This window comes from Canis aureus, chromosome 9 (assembly GCF_053574225.1).
Source record: "Canis aureus isolate CA01 chromosome 9, VMU_Caureus_v.1.0, whole genome shotgun sequence".
Taxonomy (NCBI): Eukaryota; Metazoa; Chordata; class Mammalia; order Carnivora; family Canidae; genus Canis; species Canis aureus.
In genome coordinates, this window is record NC_135619.1 from 34712327 (window position 1) to 34734397 (window position 22071).

The 22071-nt window shown below is 41.1% G+C and overlaps 1 protein-coding gene across 9 annotated transcripts in view; it reads left to right on the forward strand.

Annotated features, from left to right (window-relative positions):
* The first annotated feature begins 288 nt into the window (after positions 1-288).
* Positions 289-22071, forward strand: part of KTN1 (kinectin 1) — a 111883-nt gene continuing 90100 nt past the window's right edge. For 2 of the 9 annotated variants that reach the window (XM_077909394.1, XM_077909395.1), the window contains exon 1: positions 1212-1348. The gene's annotated coding sequence lies outside the window, so the exon portion shown is untranslated. Of the gene's footprint in view, positions 444-1210; positions 1349-22071 lie in introns of those variants that run through there. The other 7 variants (XM_077909389.1, XM_077909396.1, XM_077909390.1 and 4 more) reach the window with 5 other exon arrangements.

A 22071-nucleotide genomic window follows, 5' to 3' on the forward strand; every position in this document is an offset into this window, starting at 1 on the left:
GAACCAGCTTTGGGCGAAGGAGGGAGAGGGCGAGAGGACCAGAGCGGGGCTAAGGGATGAAGCAGGGAGTCGCGCCGAGCCTCCCGACCCTGCGCTCCCACCCGCTGCCTAGCGGCCGGACGCCGCCCGGGTGGGGGAAGCCGGGAATCCCGAGCCTGCAGCACGCCGGGGCTCACGGGAGCTGGCGGACGCGCGCGCAGGGGGGCGGGGCCGAGGCGGCGGCGCCTGTGCCTTTAAGGGGCCGGTCTCCGGGCACCGCCGGCCCAGACGCCGGGACGTGCCGGGGGCCGCCCCGCCCCGCCCCGCAGCCGCCCGTTTCCTCCCGGGCGGCGCGACGGCACCTGAGCAACTGCGGCGGCGGCGCCTCGGAGCGGGCGGCCCGGGCTGTGCTGCCCGCGCCGCCGCGTCCTCCCGGTCTCCGTCCCCGGCTGCGCAGGATAAGGGTGAGCAGGCCGCGCCGGGCCGGCCGCCGGCCGCGGGGACCGCGCGGGGTTGGCGGGGGAGAGGGCGCTGCCGGCCGCTGTGTCGGGGGGGGGGGGGGCCGCGCCGCACGGGGGGCGCGGCCCGGGGCCCGGACTCCGCCTGCCGCCGCCGCGTAGGCCTAGGGCGCCGGGGCGCCGCTGGTGGGGCCTCTGCCTGAGCCGGGCCGCCGCGGCGGGGCTCCGAGGGGCCGCCCAGGGCCCGACCCCGACCGCGACCCCGGCCGCGCGGCTGCGGAGTCCCCTGGGGACGTCTCCGGGTGCGAGGTTGGCCCGAGAGGGCCCTGGGGTGACCGAGGCGCCTATTTTTAGCTGGGCCTCGGGGCCCCCAGGAGGAAGGCGGATTACCGCCGCCTGGGCCGCCGGACAGAGGGAGCCCGTCCCCGGGCCGGAGCTGGGCCATGCTTACGCCATGCTGCCCCTCCGGATACTGAGGGGACCGGCGCTGGCCGCCTTCCCAGGCCCGCTCCCACCGCCGAGTGCGTGTCCCCGGGTCGCGGCGGGGGGCGGTTGGGGCTGGGAAGGCGGCGTGAGGGGACTTGGGGAAAATGTGTGGCCCGCCCTCGAGACGCGGGGGAAGTTACCCCTTCCTCTCCCCGAGGGGTGTGTCCTTCCTCAGTGGCTCCCCCTCCTCCGCCCCTCCCCCTCCCCCTCCCCCCTCCTTTTCCAACAATGAGATTTTTTGGCGTTTGGGCATCTCGGCCGAAAACCAAACCGGCAGCCTAGAAAAGTCGTTGGGTAATCAGACACCTGGGGTGGGATGTGCCGCCGCGCACGTCTGTCTCGAAGGAGCGCGTGTGCCGCGGAGACGAGCGGCTCCCGTCGCGGGGGAGCGGCATCCTGACCCCGGCCAGCTGCAGCTTGCTCAGGTGAAAGAGGGCTGTTGAATGTTAGCCATTCCTTCGCTCCGGAGGGAGGGAGGGAGGGAGGGAGGAATCGAAATTCGCAGTCGGGCCTGGATCAGAAGAGGATTCCTTAGCAGACCTGTGAATAAGCACTGCCTAAAAGAGGTAGCTGTTCAAAGTTGTGGTTTTTTTCTTTTTTTCTTTTTCTCTTTTTCTTTTTCTGAGATGCTTTGTGGAAAGTCCTGAAAATTTTGGACACCCGTACCCTGCCGTAGATCAGTACCTTGAGGTAAACGAAGCATGTCGAATTGCACAGAAATAGACCTAAAGTTTGAATTCTTGCTAAATTAGGTTGCGCTTTTTCTCTCTACCTCACCTAGCCGGCAAATGGCAACACTGTCTCCGGCTTGGCCAAAAAACGGTTTCTTAGGAGAAACGGAATGATCTTCCCAAGGATAACACTGAGCACTCTGGAGTTGACCTGTATTTGGGATGGATACCCTGCTTTACTACCGACTTGCGTGTTTACTGTGTTCTCTAAGAAACAAGCTGCCCCCGTCTCCTTTTAGTTCTAGGATCTAACAAGACATAGCTGGGCTTATTGTTTGTAGGTTCTAAGAAAAAAATCCATTTTCCTCTGTAACGTTGAATTAGAAATGACTTTTCTAATTTGGCTGCATGAGCAGTCATAACAGTATCTCTGTCAGGTGTGCTTGGAGAATGAAGTGTTTACCTTTCTGAGACTCATACTGAAACTTAAAATACAGGAAAGCCTAATGAAAAATTTTCTTCAATGTATTTAAGCACTTTAAAATGATAAAGGACAAAAAAAAAATGATACAGGACATCCAGTATTACTTAACTCTTTCTTGAAGACTCAGGGTCAACATTATGAATAGCCATTAATAGGACTTTTTTCTGTATCATCCCTTAGCATCAGTGTCGCTTCTGCTTGATGTGGATGTTTTCTTCAGTCTCTCATCCCAAGTCTTCTAGTTTGTAGGCTTGAGTCTACTTTCAGTAGGGAAAACGTTTTAATAATTAGATGTGAAATAACAGTCAATATAGCTTTTCTAAAGGGCCTGAGAAGTGAAAGCTTTTTTGAGGCTTAACTTCTAAAGGATTCGTGTTAAGATTGTTATACTGTTACTAAAGTAAAAATTGAATTTTACTTGAAAAAATATGGAAGATGTACTTTTAATTGAATGTTTATTATAATTTTTGTATAGCAAAGAAAGTTGTAATCTAAAAGATCTCATAATACATTGTAAAAATTTAAATTGTTAGTAAACTTAATGTTTCCAGGAAGGTTTTGGGTTTTTTAGGGAATCTGACTTCTAATATGTAATAAAGAAATGGAGAGACCGTGCTTTGCAGGAACATTCAATTATTTGAGGTTAACATCTTAGAAACTGCTTGTTCTTGTACTCTTTGTTTTTATGTTATTTCGAAGTATATAACTATATAGTTAAGATTTAGTTAAATCCAGAGTATGCCTAGAGGTTAGAAGCAAGTAACTGGTTCTCTATAAAGGAGATTAATCACTCATGCATAAATAGAGTTTCACTGCTTTCTTTTTCAATTTTTGTGAACATGACTTTGGATGTTCTGATCTGAAAAATGTTTATGTGCAAATCAAAGGGAAAACATTGGTTTAGATAAGGGTATAAGCTACTTTTTCTATAAACAGAATTAAATGGGAAAAATCTTAAATACTATGAACCTAAGGAGTTTGATTAACTTAACCTGCTGTATCTGAACTCTAGAAAAAGAAAAGTAATGACAATTTATAATTGTTTGCATGCCAGACTGTTGACTTGCTATTTAAATATATATATATATAATATATATTGGTCTTTGATAGAGAGAGAGCACTGCAAACCATTTAGGCTATCCTCTCCTCCAATAGTATAGACTTTATTTATTTATTTATTTATTTATTTATTTATTTATTTTTTAAATTTTTATTTATTTATGATAGTCACACAGAGAGAGAGAGAGAGGCAGAGACATAGGCAGAGGGAGAAGCAGGCTCCATGCACCGGGAGCCTGACGTGGGATTCGATCCCGGGTCTCCAGGATCGCGCCCTGGGTCAAAGGCAGGTGCCAAACCGCTGCGCCACCCAGGGATCCCTAGTATAGACTTTAATGTTAAAAAGATAAAATAGGCAAAATGTACTTTTAGTACTAAGAGTAGTTTTAGTAGAGACTCCCAATAGGAAATAGAATATTCTTAGTAATTATTTAAGAAATGTTCTCCTTTTGAAAACGTTGTGATTTGCTATTTTACTTGTCACCTTAACTGCTACAAGTGGATTAAGAACTTTTAACTTAAATCTGGTTTCAGAAAATGATTTGTACAGTAAGTGGAACTTAATTGGTTTATATTCCCCTCCTTCCAGGACATTGCTTTTGGATTTCTCTCACTAATTGCTTTGGTCTTTCTGCCTTATGATTCATCCTCTACTCTTGAAGTGGAAGTGTTCAGGCCTTGGTTCACTTTTCTTTTTATATTCCCTGGTTATCTCATCCAGTGTCATGGCTTTAAATACCTATATGCTGATGGCTTCCATATTTATATTTCCAAGCCAGGCTTTCCTTCTTTACTGCAGACAACCTGTTCTGCATTTCCTTTTGTAGTTGAAGTAGTCCACTCAAACTGACCTTCCATTTTTCCCTTTAAACCCTGCGGTCTGGTCTGCTCTATCGCATTTGACGGCAGCCCCACCCAACATTCAGGCAAAGGAAAAAAAAAAAAAGTTGGAGTCACTCCTGATTTACTCTTTTGTTGGTTACACTTTCTCATCTTGGGGAATATATCCAGAATAAAGTCACTTCTTACCACCTGTATTGCTTGCTAGGTTGGTTCAAGCCATTTTATCTTTACCTAGATTTCTGCAATTAGCCTCCTGACTGGTCTTCCTGCTTCTTCACTAGCTCCCTAGGTCTCTTTCAACTCAGCAAACAGATCCTATCACTTCTCAAAACACTGCAGTGACTTCTCCTATGCAGAGTAAAGGCCAAAGTCCGTATGGCCCGCAATGCCTTATAGAATCTACTCTTCCTATTCTTTACTTCTCAAGTTAGCTACTACTCTGCCTCCTGCTTATTTCCCTCCAGCCCCACTGGCTGTCAAAAGGCCTTTAAATTGACTGTTGTCCTTCCTTGGATCACTTTTTGCCTAAGATATCAGCATAGCCAACTCCTTCAAATCTTTGTCCTTCTAATGTTTTTTTTTTTTTTTGTTTTTTTAAGATTTTTATTTATTTATTCATGAGAGAGAAAGAGAGGCAGAGACACAGGCAGAGGGAGAAGCAGGCTCCGTGCAGGAAGCCGGATGTGAGACTTGATCCCAGGTCTCCAGGATCACGCCCCGGGCTGAAGGCAGCGCTAAACCACTGGGCCACCGGGGCTGCCCCAAATGTTTTTAAAAAAGTCTAACTGCTTTATTTAAATCTGCATTCCCCTGTGGTGCCTGGGTGGCTCAGTTGGTTAAGCATTCAGCTCTTGGTTTTGGCTCACGTGGTGGTCTCAGGGTGGCAAGATGGAGCTCCCTAGTCAGACTCTGCACTCAGTTGGGGAGTCTGCTTGAATTAGTCTGCTGGAGATTTTCTCTCTCTCTCCCTCTGTCCCCCCTCCCCACCCACCTCACCCCATGCATGTGCACATGGGTTCTCTCTCTCAAATAAATCTTTAAAAAGGATAAAGCTGCACTCCCCTATTTAGTGGTCCCTATATCCTGCTCTGTTTTCTTCATGGCACTTGCCACCTTCCAACACACTATATAATTTCCTTGTTGATTGTATTCATTCGCTCTCTTTTCTGCCCCAAACGTATACTATAATGTAACCTCTGTGAAGGCAGGGCCATTTGTCTGTTTTGTTTATTGATGGATCCTAAGAGTCTTGGGCAGATGTTCAATAAAGATTTATTAAATAACTATCTGTTCATTATATGTGAATTAATTCCTTATCCTGCAGTTTCTTACTATGATACCTCATTCTTGAACACATATAGTTTTCAGTTTGCTCATTTCCTAGGAACAGAGAACCAAAGAAAAGTGGCAGGAGGCCTCTGGGAATACCTTGGTGGAGGTAGTGATGTGGAACTCTTCTGGACCTTCCCTCTGTGATTAGGCTCATTGGTTAGGTAACTTAAAAAGTTGGTTAAAACACAAACTCAAATATTTGTGTACCTTAAGTGTTTTGTTTTAACTTAAAACATTTATTTTTGTCTTTCTTTTTATTTGGATCAATCTCTTGTCTTTAGTAGGGGTTCCTGATCTTTTTTTCTATAAATCGTACCCTAAAAGCATTGCCTTTGGTTTCTAGTATTTGTTTCTTTAAAATGGAATGAAAATGTAGGCACTGGGAAACTTTCCAAGTCAAAAATCATTCTGGATTTTCCACTCATTCATCAAGGCCTTCCAAAGAATGTAACATAGTTTTAAAAGAAATAACAGCTTCTGTTTTTATTCTACTATTTAATGATTTTATAGAAATAAGTGAGTGTATAGGAGAGTAGACTGCTCACCAGGAACATTTAGCTTTCTGTAGACACCAGCCCATGTATTTTTACCAAGGGGAAGGATGTCAGTACTCCAGTGAGAGAGGTCCTTTAAGATAGCTTCCATATTGAATACATTTCATAAGGGCCATAGCTTCTTAGCCTACAATTACTAGAGGAAAATGTCCTTAATCCACATTTCTTTATTTTGACTGGTTAGTTAAAATGTATGATTAGTTATCAGAACTTAAATGATTTTTAGTAATTGTCTATCAAGAGGCCTGATGTTATGCTACATTCTCACTGGAGAACATGGGACAATTATTACTTATTTTTGCGCATGAGTCATTTAAGTTGCCAGGGAAACAGTCTGGTCTAGTGAAATAAGCTAGAAGTCCATACGTAGAGATCTACAGGTCTTAAACTTTAATAACTCCCAGATTTTATGCAAGTTTCTTTTTTTCACTATGTATAATGTGTGGCGTAATGGAAAAAGCATGGGTACTAGGGAGTCTCAAGAGCTTAGTTTTGGTTTTGCTAGTTAGTACCCCTTACTGTGTGTTAACCTCCCTAAGGCTCATTTGCCTGGCTTGTATTATCTTACTAGTTGCTACATAAGGGATAGCTAATTATTAGAGTGCTTATTTGCTGTAAGTCTCTGTTAACACTTTAGGTGCAGAACTATATTTTGTCATTTCAAACAATTTTATATGAGACAGGTACTATTTGGTGGAAACTAGGGAGATAGGTTTAATAATTTGTCCAGAGAGCAAGTAAGAGGAAGAACCTGAATGTGAACTGAGGTATTCTGATTCTAGAGTCCATCCTCACTCATTGAGCTGTTTTGTAAGAATGCTTTCTAAACAATAATAACAACAAACCACCACCAATAATAATAATGGAGTGTTTGGCTGGCTCAGTTGGTGGAGTGTGCCACCCTTTTTTTTTTGGAGTGTGCCACTCTTGATCTTGGGGTCATGAGTTCAAGCCCCACGTTGGGCATAGAGATTACTTAAAAGTAAATAAAGTACTGTCTCTGTGCAATTTTCTGTTAGGTGTTAGAAAGCTACATTAATGTTACAGATTTTTTTATATTTCTTTTTAGAAAATAGGTAGACCGTGATCTTTTTAGATTCCAAGAAGTCTTTTCAGTTTCAGTTCCTATGAGTATGTATTATGAGTTACTGCCATGTGATCTTGTAGGCATTGCTCAGTGGTTATATCAGAAAGGCCAACTGTTGTCACCCCATTTAAAATATATACTCTATTTTTTATCCCAGCCTTACATTTTTTCATTGATTAGTTACTACCTAACATTGTAGTATTGTTTATTTATATGCTTGATAGCTGTGTCACTTATAAGCACTATGACATAGGAACTTTGTCTTGTTTACTACTGAATTATATTTCTGGTAGATGGCATTTTTTTTTTTTTTTTTTTTAATTCATGAGAGACACAGAGAGAGAGGCAGAGACACAGGCAGAGGGAGAAGCAGGCTCTGTGCAGGGCACTTGATGCAGGTCTCTGTCCCGGGACTCCAGGATCATGGCCTGGGCCGAAGGCAGGTGCTAGACTGCTGAGCCATCCAGGGGTCCCAAGTGGGTGGCATTCGATTTGATGATGAATGAGTTGCTTGATTGAACATGATTGGGACTCACTGAGCCTTCTGCTAGTTCTTTGTGCCATTCTCCTTTATAGTATTGCTAGTTGATTTACGTGAAATGCCGTGTAAAATGAGACTTCGAGAGTAAGGGTTTCTGGGTTACTCTTGAGAGCTGAATGGAAAACTACTTAATACACGAGTTTCAGCAAAAATATATCTGTGCACAGTTCCAGTTAACTTTGTTGATCAGTAATGTAAGTGTTCTGAGTAAAATGTATACATAATTTAGTGATTACATGTGTTGAGATCTAGTTATCTTTGAAATAAACTTGAACAAGCTAAGCTGTACATCGAAAGCTCTCAAGTGTTCTGAATGCTGTGTTGCTGAACGTTTAAGATGTTTTCTTATATTTTTAATATCCACACACAGGTTAAATTCATTTATGTTGCTTCTGACCTGTACTTACTTAGTTTATTGGGAAGTTATGTTTATTTGAAATGTGCTCTATAATTCTTCTACAGTTTTTATAACTTGAATGTCTGAGGTTGACTGACGTTTTTGATTTCTGTGATGTGAATTTCTCAAGCTTGTCATATCATTTGGTACTCTTCATTTCTGGGTAGTTTCAGGTACTATGGTGTATAATACTTGTGGTTGGTACACTGTTCCTGATGAATGGGAGTCATTTCTTAAAGCGCTTTGAGCTTGACCTAGATGTTAACTGTAATTTTAAGTTTAAATTGGATCCTTTGTAAAAGTGACTTCGTTCTTTTGCTCCTTTGGTGGTTGGGGGTGGGGGAGTGTCTGAAAAATTACATTTAGTTTTAACTTGAATGAAGTCTTTCTGGACTTGAAATTTTTGGGGTACTTTTCAAGTAAAATATACACTTAAGATTAGCCTTGGAATTATATAACCCATATATATTCCATAGCCTTGGAAGATATAACCCATGCATTTACCTTCTCCGATAGGGGTAGGGGATAAAAGAAATACTTTATAAATAAACATAGAATAACTGTAAAATTCAGTAAGGCTGAATTCTTGTCTCCTTGTTTCGCATTATTTATCTGGCATAAATGAGTAATTATATTCTATATGCTTTCAGTTTTATTTAAGCAAAACATCCCAGCAGCATTTAAAATAACATACTACTTTTCAAAAGATTTTATTTATCTTTTTAAAAGTAATCTCTGGGGATCCCTGGGTGGCGCAGCGGTTTGGCGCCTGCCTTTGGCCCAGGGCGCGATCCTGGAGACCCGGGATCGAATCCCACATCGGGCTCCCGGTGCATGGAGCCTGCTTCTCCCTCTGCCTATGTCTCTGCCTCTCTCTCTCTCTCTCTCTCTGTGACTATCATAAATAAATAAAAAAATTACAAAAAATAAAAGTAATCTCTACACCCAGCATAGGGCTTAAATTCACAACCCCCAAATCAAGAGTCAAATCACTTTACCAACTGAGCCACGTGGTGCCTCTAAAATAACATACTACTTTTTGTGAGGTAGTTTCAGCAGTTATTACTTTGGGTTACTATATCTGATTTCTTAAGGTAGCTTTGTGCTAGTCAAGAAAATCCTGGGTATTTTTGTAAAGATTTTAGAACTTTCTTATATTTTGAAGTATTTGCTTTAAAAAAAAATTTTTTTTAAAAAAATTAAAAAGGGAAGTGGGGGTTGGATTTGTTCTGTAGTATAACTTTCGAGAGGTGCTTAGCACTGTCATAATTTATAAAATTAAGAAGCAGGAAAGCATATGCCTGTTTGCTTGTTACATAGATTTATTTATTTATTTAAAAGATTTTATTTATTTATTCATGAGAGACAGAGAGAGACAGAGACGGGGGCAGAGACACAGGCAGAGGGAGAAGCAGGCTCTATGCAGGGAGCCTGACGCTGGACTTGATCCTGGGTCTCCAGGATCACACCCTGGGCTGATGGTGGCGCTAAATCTCTGAGCCACCCGGGCTGCCCAGATTGTTAGTTTTAAATTTATGTTTACCTCTTTGTACTTGTTATCTTTTTATTTTGTTGAGAGTTAAAACATATTGAATGATTCAGGTATACAAGAGACTGTCTAGAATTTAAAGATTAAATATAAAAGAAATAGCCCTGTACCAAATACCTGTGTACCTTTCATCAGTTTTATTTAAAATTTTTTCTTTTAAAATTAAGTACATAAAAATATTCATAAAATATATGTAAGATAAAGAGTAAGGATATAGTGAAGAGCCTGTACCTAATATCCAGTTAAGAATGTTATCCTAACTTTTAATTTTTTTTTTTAGTTTTGCCGCATATATTCCTAACTTTTTTTTTTGTTTTTGAACTTTATAAATGAGATCCTTCTGAATGAGTTTATTTTTTTTTTTTTTTTTTTTTTAGGAGTAAAGACATTTTTTTTTTTTTATTGGTGTTCAATTTACTAACATACAGAATAACACCCAGTGCCCGTCACCCATTCACTCCCACCCCCCGCCCTCCTCCCCTTCTACCACCCCTAGTTCGTTTCCCAGAGTTAGCAGTTTTTACGTTCTGTCTCCCTTTCTGATATTTCCCACACATTTCTTCTCCCTTCCCTTATATTCCCTTTCACTATTATTTATATTCCCCAAATGAATGAGAACATATAATGTTTGTCCTTCGCCGACTGGCTTACTTCACTCAGCATAATACCCTCCAGTTCCATCCACGTTGAAGCAAATGGTGGGTATTTGTCATTTCTAATAGCTGAGTAATATTCCATTGTATACATAAACCACATCTTCTTTATCCATTCATCTTTCGTTGGACACCGAGGCTCCTTCCACAGTTTGGCTATTGTGGACATTGCTGCTAGAAACATCGGGATGCAGGTGTCCCGGCGTTTCATTGCATCTGAATCTTTAGGGTAAATCCCCAACAGTGCAATTGCTGGGTCGTAGGGCAGGTATATTTTTAACTGTTTGAGGAACCTCCACACAGTTTTCCAGAGTGGCTGCACCAGTTCACATTCCCACCAACAGTGTAAGAGGGTTCCCTTTTCTCCACATCCTCTCCAACATTTGTTGTTTCCTGCCTTGTTAATTTTCCCCATTCTCACTGGTGTGAGGTGGTATCTCATTGTAGTTTTGATTTGTATTTCCCTGATGGCAAGTGATGCAGAGCATTTTCTCATATGCATGTTGGCCATGTCTATGTCTTCCTCTGTGAGATTTCTGTTCATGTCTTTTGCCCATTTCATGATTGGATTGTTTGTTTCTTTGGTGTTGAGTTTAATAAGTTCTTTATAGATCTTGGAAACTAGCCCTTTATCTGATATGTCATTTGCAAATATCTTCTCCCATTCTGTAGGTTGTCTTTGAGTTTTGTTGACTGTATCCTTTGCTGTGCAAAAGCTTCTTATCTTGATGAAGTCCCAATAGTTCATTTTTGCTTTTGTTTCTTTTGCCTTCGTGGATGTATCTTGCAAGAAGTTACTATGGCCGAGTTCAAAAAGGGTGTTGCCTGTGTTCTTCTCTAGGATTTTGATGGAATCTTGTCTCACATTTAGATCTTTCATCCATTTTGAGTTTATCTTTGTGTATGGTGAAAGAGAGTGGTCTAGTTTCATTCTTCTGCATGTGGATGTCCAATTTTCCCAGCACCATTTATTGAAGAGACTGTCTTTCTTCCAATGGATAGTCTTTCCTCCTTTATCGAATATTAGTTGCCCATAAAGTTCAGGGTCCACTTCTGGATTCTCTATTCTGTTCCACTGATCTATGTGTCTGTTTTTGTGCCAGTACCACACTGTCTTGATGACCACAGCTTTGTAGTACAACCTGAAATCTGGCATTGTGATGCCCCCAGATATGGTTTTCTTTTTTAAAATTCCCCTGGCTATTCGGGGTCTTTTCTGATTCCACACAAATCTTAAAATAATTTGTTCTAACTCTCTGAAGAAAGTCCATGGTATTTTGATAGGGATTGCATTAAACGTGTATATTGCCCTGGGTAACATTGACATTTTCACAATATTAATTCTGCCAATCCATGAGCATGGAATATTTTTCCATCTCTTTGTGTCTTCCTCAATTTCTTTCAGAAGTGTTCTATAGTTTTGAGGGTATAGATCCTTTACATCTTTGGTGAGGTTTATTCCTAGGTATCTTATGCTTTTGGGTGCAATTGTAAATGGGATTGACTCCTTAATTTCTCTTTCTTCAGTCTCATTGTTAGTGTATAGAAATGCCACTGACTTCTGGGCATTGATTTTGTATCCTGCCACTCTACCGAATTGCTGTATGAGTTCTAGCAATCTTGGGGTGGAGACTTTTGGGTTTTCTATGTAGAGTATCATGTCATCGGCGAAGAGGGAGAGTTTGACTTCTTCTTTGCCAATTTGAATGCCTTTAATGTCTTTTTGTTGTCTGATTGCTGAGGCTAGGACTTCCAGTACTATGTTGAATAGCAGTGGTGAGAGTGGACATCCCTGTCTTGTTCCTGATCTTAGGGGAAAGGCTCCCAGTGCTTCCCCATTGAGAATGATATTTGCTGTGGGCTTTTCATAGATGGCTTTTAAGATGTCGAGGAATGTTCCCTCTATCCCTACACTCTGAAGAGTTTTGATCAGGAATGGATGCTGTATTTTGTCAAATGCTTTCTCTGCATCCAATGAGAGGATCATATGGTTCTTGGTTTTTCTCTTGCTGATATGATGAATCACATTGATTGTTTTACGGGTGTTGAACCAGCCTTGTGTCCCAGGGATAAATCCTACTTGGTCATGGTGAATAATTTTCTTAATGTACTGTTGGATCCTATTGGCCAGTATCTTGTTGAGAATTTTTGCATCCGTGTTCATCAGGGATATTGGTCTGTAATTCTCCTTTTTGGCGGGGTCTTTGTCTGGCTTTGGAATTAAGGTGATGCTGGCTTCATAGAACGAATTTGGAAGTACTCCATCTCTTTCTATCTTTCCAAACAGCTTTAGGAGAATAGGTATGATTTCTTCTTTAAACGTTTGATAAAATTCTCCTGGGAAGCCATCTGGCCCTGGACTCTTGTGTCTTGGGAGGTTTTTGATGACTGCTTCAATTTCCTCCCTGGTTATTGGCCTGTTCAGGTTTTCTATTTCTTCCTGTTCTAGTTTTGGTAGTTTGTGGCTTTCCAGGAATGCGTCCATTTCTTCTAGATTGCTTAATTTATTGGCGTATAGCTGTTCATAATATGTTTTTAAAATCGTTTGTATTTCCTTGGTGTTGGTAGTGATCTCTCCTTTCTCATTCATGATTTTATTAATTTGAGTCTTCTCTCTCTTCTTTTTAATAAGGTTGGCTAATGGTTTATCTATCTTATTAATTCTTTCAAAGAACCAACTCCTGGTTCTGTTGATCTGTTCCACAGTTCTTCTGGTCTCGATTTCGTTGAGTTCTGCTCGAATCTTTATTAACTCCCTTCTTCTCTTGGGTGTAGGATCTATTTGCTGTTTTTTCTCTAGCTCCTTTATGTGTAAGGTTAGCTTTTGTATTTGAGTTCTTTCCAGTTTTTGAATGGATGCTTGTATTGCGATGTATTTCCCCCTTAGGACTGCTTTTGCTGCATCCCAAAGATTTTGAACGGTTGTATCTTCATTCTCATTAGTTTCCATGAATCTTTTTAATTCTTCCTTAATTTCCTGGTTGACCCTTTTATCTTTTAGCAGGATGGTCCTTAACCTCCATGTGTTTGAGGTCCTTCCAAACTTCTTGTTGTGATTTAGTTCTAATTTCAAGGCATTATGGTCCGAGAATATGCAGGGGACAATCCCAATCTTTTGGTATCGGTTCAGACCCGATTTGTGACCCAATATGTGGTCTATTCTGGAGAAAGTTCCATGTGCGCTTGAGAAGAATGTGTATTCAGTTGAGTTTGGATGTAAAGTTCTGTAGATATCTGTGAAATCCATCTGGTCCAGTGTATCATTTAAAGCTCTCGTTTCTTTGGAGATGTTTTGCTTAGAAGACCTATCGAGTATGGAAAGAGCTAGATTGAAGTCACCAAGTATAAGTGTATTATTATCTAAGTATTTCTTCACTTTGGTTAATAATTGATTTATATATTTGGCAGCTCCCACATTCGGAGCATATATATTGAGGATTGTTAAGTCCTCTTGTTGAATAGATCCTTTAAGTATGATATAGTGTCCCTCTTCATCTCTCACTACAGTCTTTGGGGTAAATTTTAGTTTATCTGATATAAGGATGGCTACCCCTGCTTTCTTTTGAGGACCATTCGAATGGTAAATGGTTCTCCAACCTTTTATTTTCAGGCTGTAGGTGTCCTTCTGTCTAAAATGAGTCTCTTGTAGACAGCAAATAGATGGGTCCTGCTTTTTTATCCAGTCTGAAACCCTGCGCCTTTTGATGGGGTCATTAAGCCCGTTCACATTCATAGTTGCTATTGAGAGATATGAGTTTAGTGTCATCATGATATCTATTCAGTCTTTGTTTTTGTGGACTGTTCCACTGAACTTCTTCTTAAAGGGGAATTTTAAGAGGCCCCCTTAAAATTTCTTGCAGAGCTGGTTTGGAGGTCACATATTCTTTTAGTTGCTGCCTGTCTTGGAAGCTCTTTATCTCTCCTTCCATTTTGAATGAGAGCCTTGCTGGATAAAGTATTCTTGGTTGCATGTTCTTTTCATTTAGGACCCTGAATATATCCTGCCAGCCCTTTCTGGCCTGCCAGGTCTCTGTGGAGAGGTCTGCTGTTACCCTAATACTCCTCCCCATAAAAGTCAGGGATTTCTTGTCTCTTGCGGCTTTAAGGATCTTCTCCTTATCTTTGGAATTTGCAAGCTTCACAATTAAATGTCGAGGTGTTGAACGGTTTTTATTGATTTTAGGGGGGGATCTCTCTATTTCCTGGATCTGAATGCCTGTTTCCCTTCCCAGATTAGGAAAGTTTTCAGCTAGAATTTGTTCAAATACATATTCTGGCCCTCTGTCCCTTTCGGCGCCCTCGGGAACCCCAATTAAACGTAGGTTTTTCTTCCTCAGGCTGTCGTTTATTTCCCTTAATCTATCTTCATGGTCTTTTAATTGTTTGTCTCTTTTTTCCTCAGTTTCCCTCTTTGCTATCAACTTGTCTTCTAGGTCACTCACTCGTTCTTCCACCTCGTTAACCCTTGTCGTTAGGACTTCTAGTTTGGATTGCATCTCATTCAATTGATTTTTAATTTCTGCCTGATTAGCTCTAAATTCTGCAGTCATGAAGTCTCTTGAGTCCTTTATACTTTTTTCTAGAGCCACCAGTAGCTGTATAATAGTGCTTCTGAATTGGCTTTCTGACATTGAATTGTAATCCAGATTTTGTAACTCTGTGGGAGAGAGGACTGTTTCTGATTCTTTCTTTTGAGGTGAGGTTTTCCTTCTAGTCATTTTGCTCAGTGCAGAGTGGCCAAAGCAAGTTGTATTGGGAAAAAGAGAAAAAGAGAGGAGAGAAAGAAGGAAAGAAAAGAGAAAGAGAAAAAAAAAAAGGGGGGAAGAAAAAGAAGGAAAAAAAAACGAAAAAAAAAAAAAAGAGAGAAAGAAAAAGAAAGGAGAAAAAATGGGGGTGGGGGAAGGAAACAAATCAAAAAGCAAAACAAAACAAAAACAAAAACAAAAACAAACAAACAAAAAAAGAACCACCGGGGAGTATCTTCTGATTCTGTGTTCTTTAAGTCCCTTGGCTTCTCCTGGAAGTTGTCAGTCAGTCTAGCTGGTGTTCTGGGGGAGGGGCCTGTTGTGCTGATTTTCAGGTGTTAGCAGTTGGGGGAGCTGCTGTGCCCCTGCCTGGTGCAGGGCTCGGTGGGGGTTGTTTACCCCGTGAGGCCGCAGGAGGAACAGCCCCAGTGGCGGGGCAGCTCTGGAAACCTGGATTCAGCTCCGGCAGGAACTCCGTCTGCAGGGCCTGGAGGCTCCGGGCGGGGCCGCTGATCTGCTCAGCTCGGGGCAGGAGCGTCCTCGCTGTCCTGGGCCCTCCCGGCCTCTGCCTGTCCCGGAGGAGGCGGGATCCTGGGCTGTGTCCCGGCGCCCTGTGCTCCGGAGCGTGCGCTGGTGGATTCGCGCTCCCGGGCCGCGCAACCCCCTCCGCGGAGCTGCCGCCCGAGCCCCTCCGAGCTGCTCCTGGAACCGCGCAGGCCCCTCCGCACGGAGCCTCTTCCTCTGCCCGAGCCCCTCCGAGCTGCTCCCGGGGCCGCGCAGCCCCCTCCGCGGAGCCGCCCCCGAGCCCCTTCAGCTGCTCCGGGTCCCGCCGGGTCCCGCCGTGCGCGCTGCAGCCCTTAGGGAGCTCGGGCACTCTCCTGGGTGCGCAGTTGCTGTTACTGTCCCGGGGAGCCCGAGGGCATCCCCGCCCTCCTGGGTCCTGCTCCAACTCCCCGCGAGCCCCCTTCCGCCCGGGAAGGTCGGTGCAGCTCCTGCTCCTCCGGGACGGGGCTCTCCTGTCCTGGGGTCACTCCCCCCGGCCTCAGCCCGGCTCCTCGCGGGGCCCCTCCCCCTTGGAGGCCTTTGTTTCTTTATTTCTTTTTCCCCGTCTTCCTACCTTGATAGAAGCGCGAACTCTTCTCACTGTAGCATTCCAGCTGGTCTCTCTTTAATTCTCAGGCCGAATTCATAGATTTTCAGGATAATTTGAAGGTTTTCTAGGTAGTTTGGTGGAGACAGGTGATTTGGAGACCCTACTCCTCCGCCATCTTGCTCCTCCCCCTGAATGAGTTTATTTACAACTTCTGTTTACCCTTAGCTTTATGGTCCTGATATTCTTCTACCATGTTATATATAGCTCTTATTCATTCACTTTCACTGCTGCATGGAGATTTCATTGTGTGAGTATTTTTCACTTTATTACCTGTTCATGGGCATTTCGGTGGTTTCCAAATTGGCAAATACTAAAGTTAGATACCCTAATGAAATGATCCCTTGTGGATTCTGCACTAATGCTTACTGAGAGGAGACATATTTTCTAATGTGTACTGGCCAGTTTTTTCTTTTCTCTGGAATGGCTGTTTATCTGTTTGTTTTTTTAAAAGATTTTATTTATTTATTCATGAGAGACACAAAGAAAGGCAGAGACATAGGCAGAGGGAGACACAGGCTCCCTGCGGGGAGCGCCATGTGGGACTTGATCCCAGGACCCCAGGATCATGACCTGAGCCAAAGGCAGATAGGTGCTCAACCACTGAACCACCCAGGTGCCCCTGTTTTTCCTTTTTGATTGACAGGAGTTCTGTATATGTTCTGAATATGTTCTTTGCTGATTAGTATCACAAATGTCTTCTCTCACTTTGTGACTTGTCATCTTTTTTTTTTTTTTTTTGGTCTTCTTGTATAGTGTGTTAATAAAAGTTAAAATTTTTAATTTAGTTGAATTTATCAGTATTTTCCTTTTATGATTTATACTTTGTGTCTTAGGAAATCCTTCTCTACCTCAATGTTATAAAGGTACTCTTATATGTCCTTTTATGTTGTCTTTCACAATTCTTTGCCTAGAATTGATTTTTATTTCTTCTTTTTTATGCTACTGTTTTCTCTAAAATTTTACTGCTTAGCATTTCAGTTTGTTTTTTAAGGCTAAAATGTGTGAATTTACTAGATGCTTTGAAATAAGTCTTTGAGTTAATAGTTTTGTGCACGGTCTATAGCTTGCTTTTAGAGTTGTAAGAAAATAATTATGTAAGAATGTTAAAGTATGGATAAAGTATAGGTAACTTTTTTTTTTTTTTTTAAAGATTTTATTTATTTATTCGTGAGAATACACAGGGAGGAGAGAGAGAGAGGCAGAGACACAGGCAGAGGGAGAAGCAGGCTCCATGCAAGGAGCCTGACGTGGGACTTGATTTCAGGTCCCCAGGATCACGCCCTGGGCTGCAGGCGGCGCTAAACCACTGAGCCACTGGGGCTGCCCAAAGTATAGGTAACTTGAACATCTTCACTCACCCCATGTGACATTATAAGAGATTTGTAAACATTTTAGTGATGCCAGTGTTTGCATGTGGTTTTCCTGAATTGTTATGGACATTGTTGTGAAGTAGTCTGGTTAATTATTTCTCTTTGTGCTTGGTATTTTGCAATTTCACCACAGTGCCCTGTAAGTGTGGACAAACTTATCTATATCCAACTAGTATTAAGGGTATATGTATAATTTGAGGAATCCAATCTTTCAAGTTAGGAAAATTCTTGGCTCTTTAAATATGGCTTGTTATTTTCACTTCTCTTTTGAAAGACCTAAGTGGGGTCTTTGTATGTTAATTGCTCTTTCAGTTTTTTTCCCTTTGTTTTTTTATGCCTCATACTAGGTGAATTCAGTCAGTACTCTGTAGTAGTTTCCAATTCTGCTCTGTTCAGCGTAGACTTCCATTTTGTCTGTTGAATCTATATGCCAGGATCTACAGTTTTCATTTCTTAGATTTGGGAGTTGCTTTTCCAAATACACCTGTTTCCGTTCTTTTTTTTTTTTCTCTGTAATCTTTTTGCTACTTTAAAAAAGGAATCTCTTATCTCTCTAACATCTTCAATGTGTTCAAATTTAAAAATCTTTGTGAAGACTATTTTATAAAACTAATACCATTTGGTGTTAATTAACTTTATTGACCCCACCCCCATCAATTTCTTCCTGTGGTTTGGAATTTTGGTTTGTTAGGCTTGGAGATTTTTTAACACTTTTTTTTTTTTCCATCAGTGCTAACTCCCTGTACCATTCTAAGTTATTATCAGTTTCACCCAGACTCACTATACCTCTAGTCACAGTAAAAAGAAAAAGAAAGAAGTGGTTATAAGTGTTTTTAATATACAATCATGTACTAAGAATAAGAAAGGAGAAGATAATATATATGTGTGTGTGTATGTGTGTGTGTGTATATATGTATATATATCTATTGCTCTTATTAAAAATAGAAGAGAATGTGTGTGTGTGTGGGGTACCTAGATGGCTCAGTTGGTTAAGTGTCTGCCTTTGGCTCAGGTCATGATGTTAGAGTCCTAGGATGGAGCCATGCTCGGCGGGAAGCCTGCTTCTCCTGCTGCCTCGTGCCTCTCACGCTCTCTCGCTTTCTCTGTCAAATAAATAAATCTTTAGAAAAAATGGCTTTAAAAAAGTAGAAGAGAAATGAAATCTAAATGATGGTTACTTATGGGGGAGAGAAGCATAGTGTAGAAAGTACAAGAGTATAATCCATGCTTTGAATTTTCTTTTTTCTTAAGACTTGACTTTGGAGCCATTTAAATATTTTACATAATTATTAAACAAAAATTTAAAAATCTCTACAAGTCAAAGTTAAGTGAAACCACTGAATCTTACTCGTATTCACTTGGTGAACACCAGAGTGAACTATGCCGTGTGACTTTAAAACCTGGTAACTTGACTATATGTCCCAATTAGAATGTACTCTGGGAAGAGAATGGAAGGATGGCAAAAAAGGAAAGCAAGTTGAACTATTACAGTTATAATCTTGGTAGTAACATATACATTGTTATTCCAGTACTGAGTAATGTGTGCATTGTGGGCCAAATGAAATGAGTGATTACATTGGTATTGTTGAAAACAGATTTTTGCCATTGTTGAAAACTGATGTAGTGTTAAGGTCAGTGAAATATGTAGAAATGCTATAGTACTAAGTTTGAATGAAAGGATCTGTATGAGTCATGCAGTAATTTAGCTTATTAAAAATGTATGCATTTTTTGGCTCTATTGACTAAAAAGACCTAGAAGCAATGATCAACCTATTAACAAAAAAACACTCCTGGTACCTATATTGTAGTCTTTAAATACCTTTCATGACAAAAGTAAACTAGTGCTTAGAGTGGGCATTTTCTAAGGCAGGAAATGTATAAGACTGAACCTACAAATTAAAGATTACTTTCTGTGTTACAATATTACTATAAGGTTATAGAGAGAACACATGTTATATATTTAAAACAACACACATTTATTATACCATGGTTTCTGTGGGTCAGGAGTTTGCTTAACTGGGTCCTTGCTTAACTAGATCTACAGTGTTTCACGAAACTGTTACCAAGTTGACCAGGGCTGGGGCCCCATCTGAAGCTTAGGCTAGGGAAAGATCTGCTTCCATGTTCAAGTGGTTGGTGGTAGTATTCATTTCCTTGAAAGTTGCCCGAGTGAAAGCCTCAGTTTCTTGCTAGTTGTTGTCCAGGCAGCTGACTTAGCTCCTTGCCATATGGCCATTTTTCATAGGCAGCTTACAGCATGGCAGCTTGCTTCTTCAAAGCCGTTGAGGGAGAGAAAGTGTCCTAATAAAATGGGTTATAGTCTTAGGTAACATCATGTATATGTAATCCTTTAGATCCTATTACCTTTCCCCTACTTTATTGATTAGAAGCAAGTTACAGGTCTCACACTTAATAGGAGGAGGTTGAACAAAGGTGAGACTACCAGGAGGCTGGGACCATGGGGACTACTCTATATGGTCTGTTTGTCACAGCCTAGAACATACCAGCAGCAATAGACAGACTCTAGGCTATGAGGGTAGTAGTGTCAAAACAACACACAAGAGCCATCTTGAATTCCATTGGCCAGAAGGGGGGGAATTTGAACATCGATTAAGATAGTAATTAATTAATTGACAAATGAAATGTTTAACCTGTGAATTCATGATAACTAAACCTTAAAAAAACCTTTACTTAGTTGCTCTTGGTCCAGCTTATTATTTTGACACGTGGTAAATAAACATTTGTCCTATTCCCACAATTTGTGTTTCAGGGTAACCAAATGGATCAGGAGAGAAATTTCTATAGATGTAGTCTACCAAATCAAGAAAGAATGATAGAATATCACCATTTTGTATCTCTTAATGTTTAGGCAAAGATCACCAGTAGCTGCTATTGTCACTACAAAGGGGGAGACATCTGGACATTAGATACCTACTTTTAGAAGTATGCCATGCTGTCTATGCCATAGTCGTATATACAATCAAGTCATAATCCTGAATCTGATGTAGTCTTTATTTTTTTTTAAACATTTATTTATTTGAGGTAGTTCACACAGGAGAGGAGCAGAGGGAGAGACTCCTGAGCATGAGGGGCTTGATCTCATGACCCTGAGATCAGAACCTAAGCCAAAACCAAGAGTAGTCACTTAACAGACTGTGCCACCTAGGTGCCCCCTGATGGAGCCTTTAAATTTACCGATTTATGGGAAATAAAAGGATAAAAACTTGTTAAATACTATGAAGATACCATCCACAAAATTCATACTGGGAATCCCTACAGGACCAACTCCCTGGTTCTTCCACCTCCCCAAATTCTGAGAACAATAAACCGAATAATAAAAAGAGAAGCCTAGGTGATAAAATGAATCAGTCAACACAGAATAACTGAAAAGATATTTACAAAGTAGTTGGGGAGATATGAATACTGGCTTAATACTTGATAATAAGGAGTTGTTTAAAATTTTCTGTAAGGCTAGATGTTTTGTCCTTTTTCCTCTCCAGTTCAGAGCTTTTATAGAGCTGTAACTCTAGGTAATAGGTTTGCAGCCTGGTTATTTTTCATCTCTCTCTTTGCCTCCCCTCCTTCCCACTTTTTCCTCCTGCCCACAACATGTGTAACTCCTGTTCCCATTCCTACTCCTTGGTGTCAAGTAGTGATTCTGGTTCATTTCTGTTGCTGTTACCTGCAGGAGCTGAATACTTTTGCCTATTCTAGAGCCAGGATCTGGTCGTCACCTCCATTCTTTTCTACACTGCATTTAGGTATTGGTTACTGTTTTGGATTTTTATTGTTTCTGATTCAGGGAGATGTTATCTTAGTTTTGAGTTCAGCCATATCTTTGATGATCTTTATCTTTTTTCCATCATTTTAAGTGTTTGGGATAGAACCATCCTTATTGGAAATCTTCATCTTCATTATTACTTCTTATAATCCTAATTTCTTTTTTGATGCTTAGCTCAGTGTCCTGACTGCCCTAGTTCTGTTATCTGTTCTCTTTGCAAAACTCTGCCTTCTTTTAATCTTGTTGGGTATTATTTAACTCTATAAGAACAAATTGATTTTAGTGTCACACTGATTTGTTGTGATTGCAGTCAATGAAAATCCAAAAGCCTTGAAGTGTGATTCTTGTCATGGTAGTTGATCTCACTCATCTTATGTTTCTTTAGTCTGTTTTGGAGTGTAGGTATCCTTTGCTAGTCTAACAGACTGAATAATTTTTGCAAGGTGAAACTGGTATCTCTTGCTCTCTGAACTCTTGGTTTCTTCTTCCTCAAACTCAGAATCACATGACCTATCCTTTGTTTAATGTCCTGAGTTCATTCTTGAAAACCTTGCTAAGTGAAAAGCCATTACATGGAGACATATTTCCATTAATTTTGATGGAGAATTATGCTGTTGTTCCATCTCAACCAACCAGTTTCATACATAAGAAAAATATTAATTTAGCAGTGAAGATGAGTTTATGTAAATTTAAACAATATGAAAATAAATACACTTTGAATGTAAACTGTAATTGATAAAATGAAGGTATATTGTACTTGCCAAAGGAGGAAGAGAAAACTTGGGTGGTGGTGGTTAGTGGAGCCGCACTCTTTGGAAAATCTATTATTTTTGTACCATTTTATTGACTAATGTCAGCCTTTTTGATGCTCAGGGTTATCTTGCATTTTTATCTGCACTTAAAAGTCTAATTATGGCACAGATCATCAC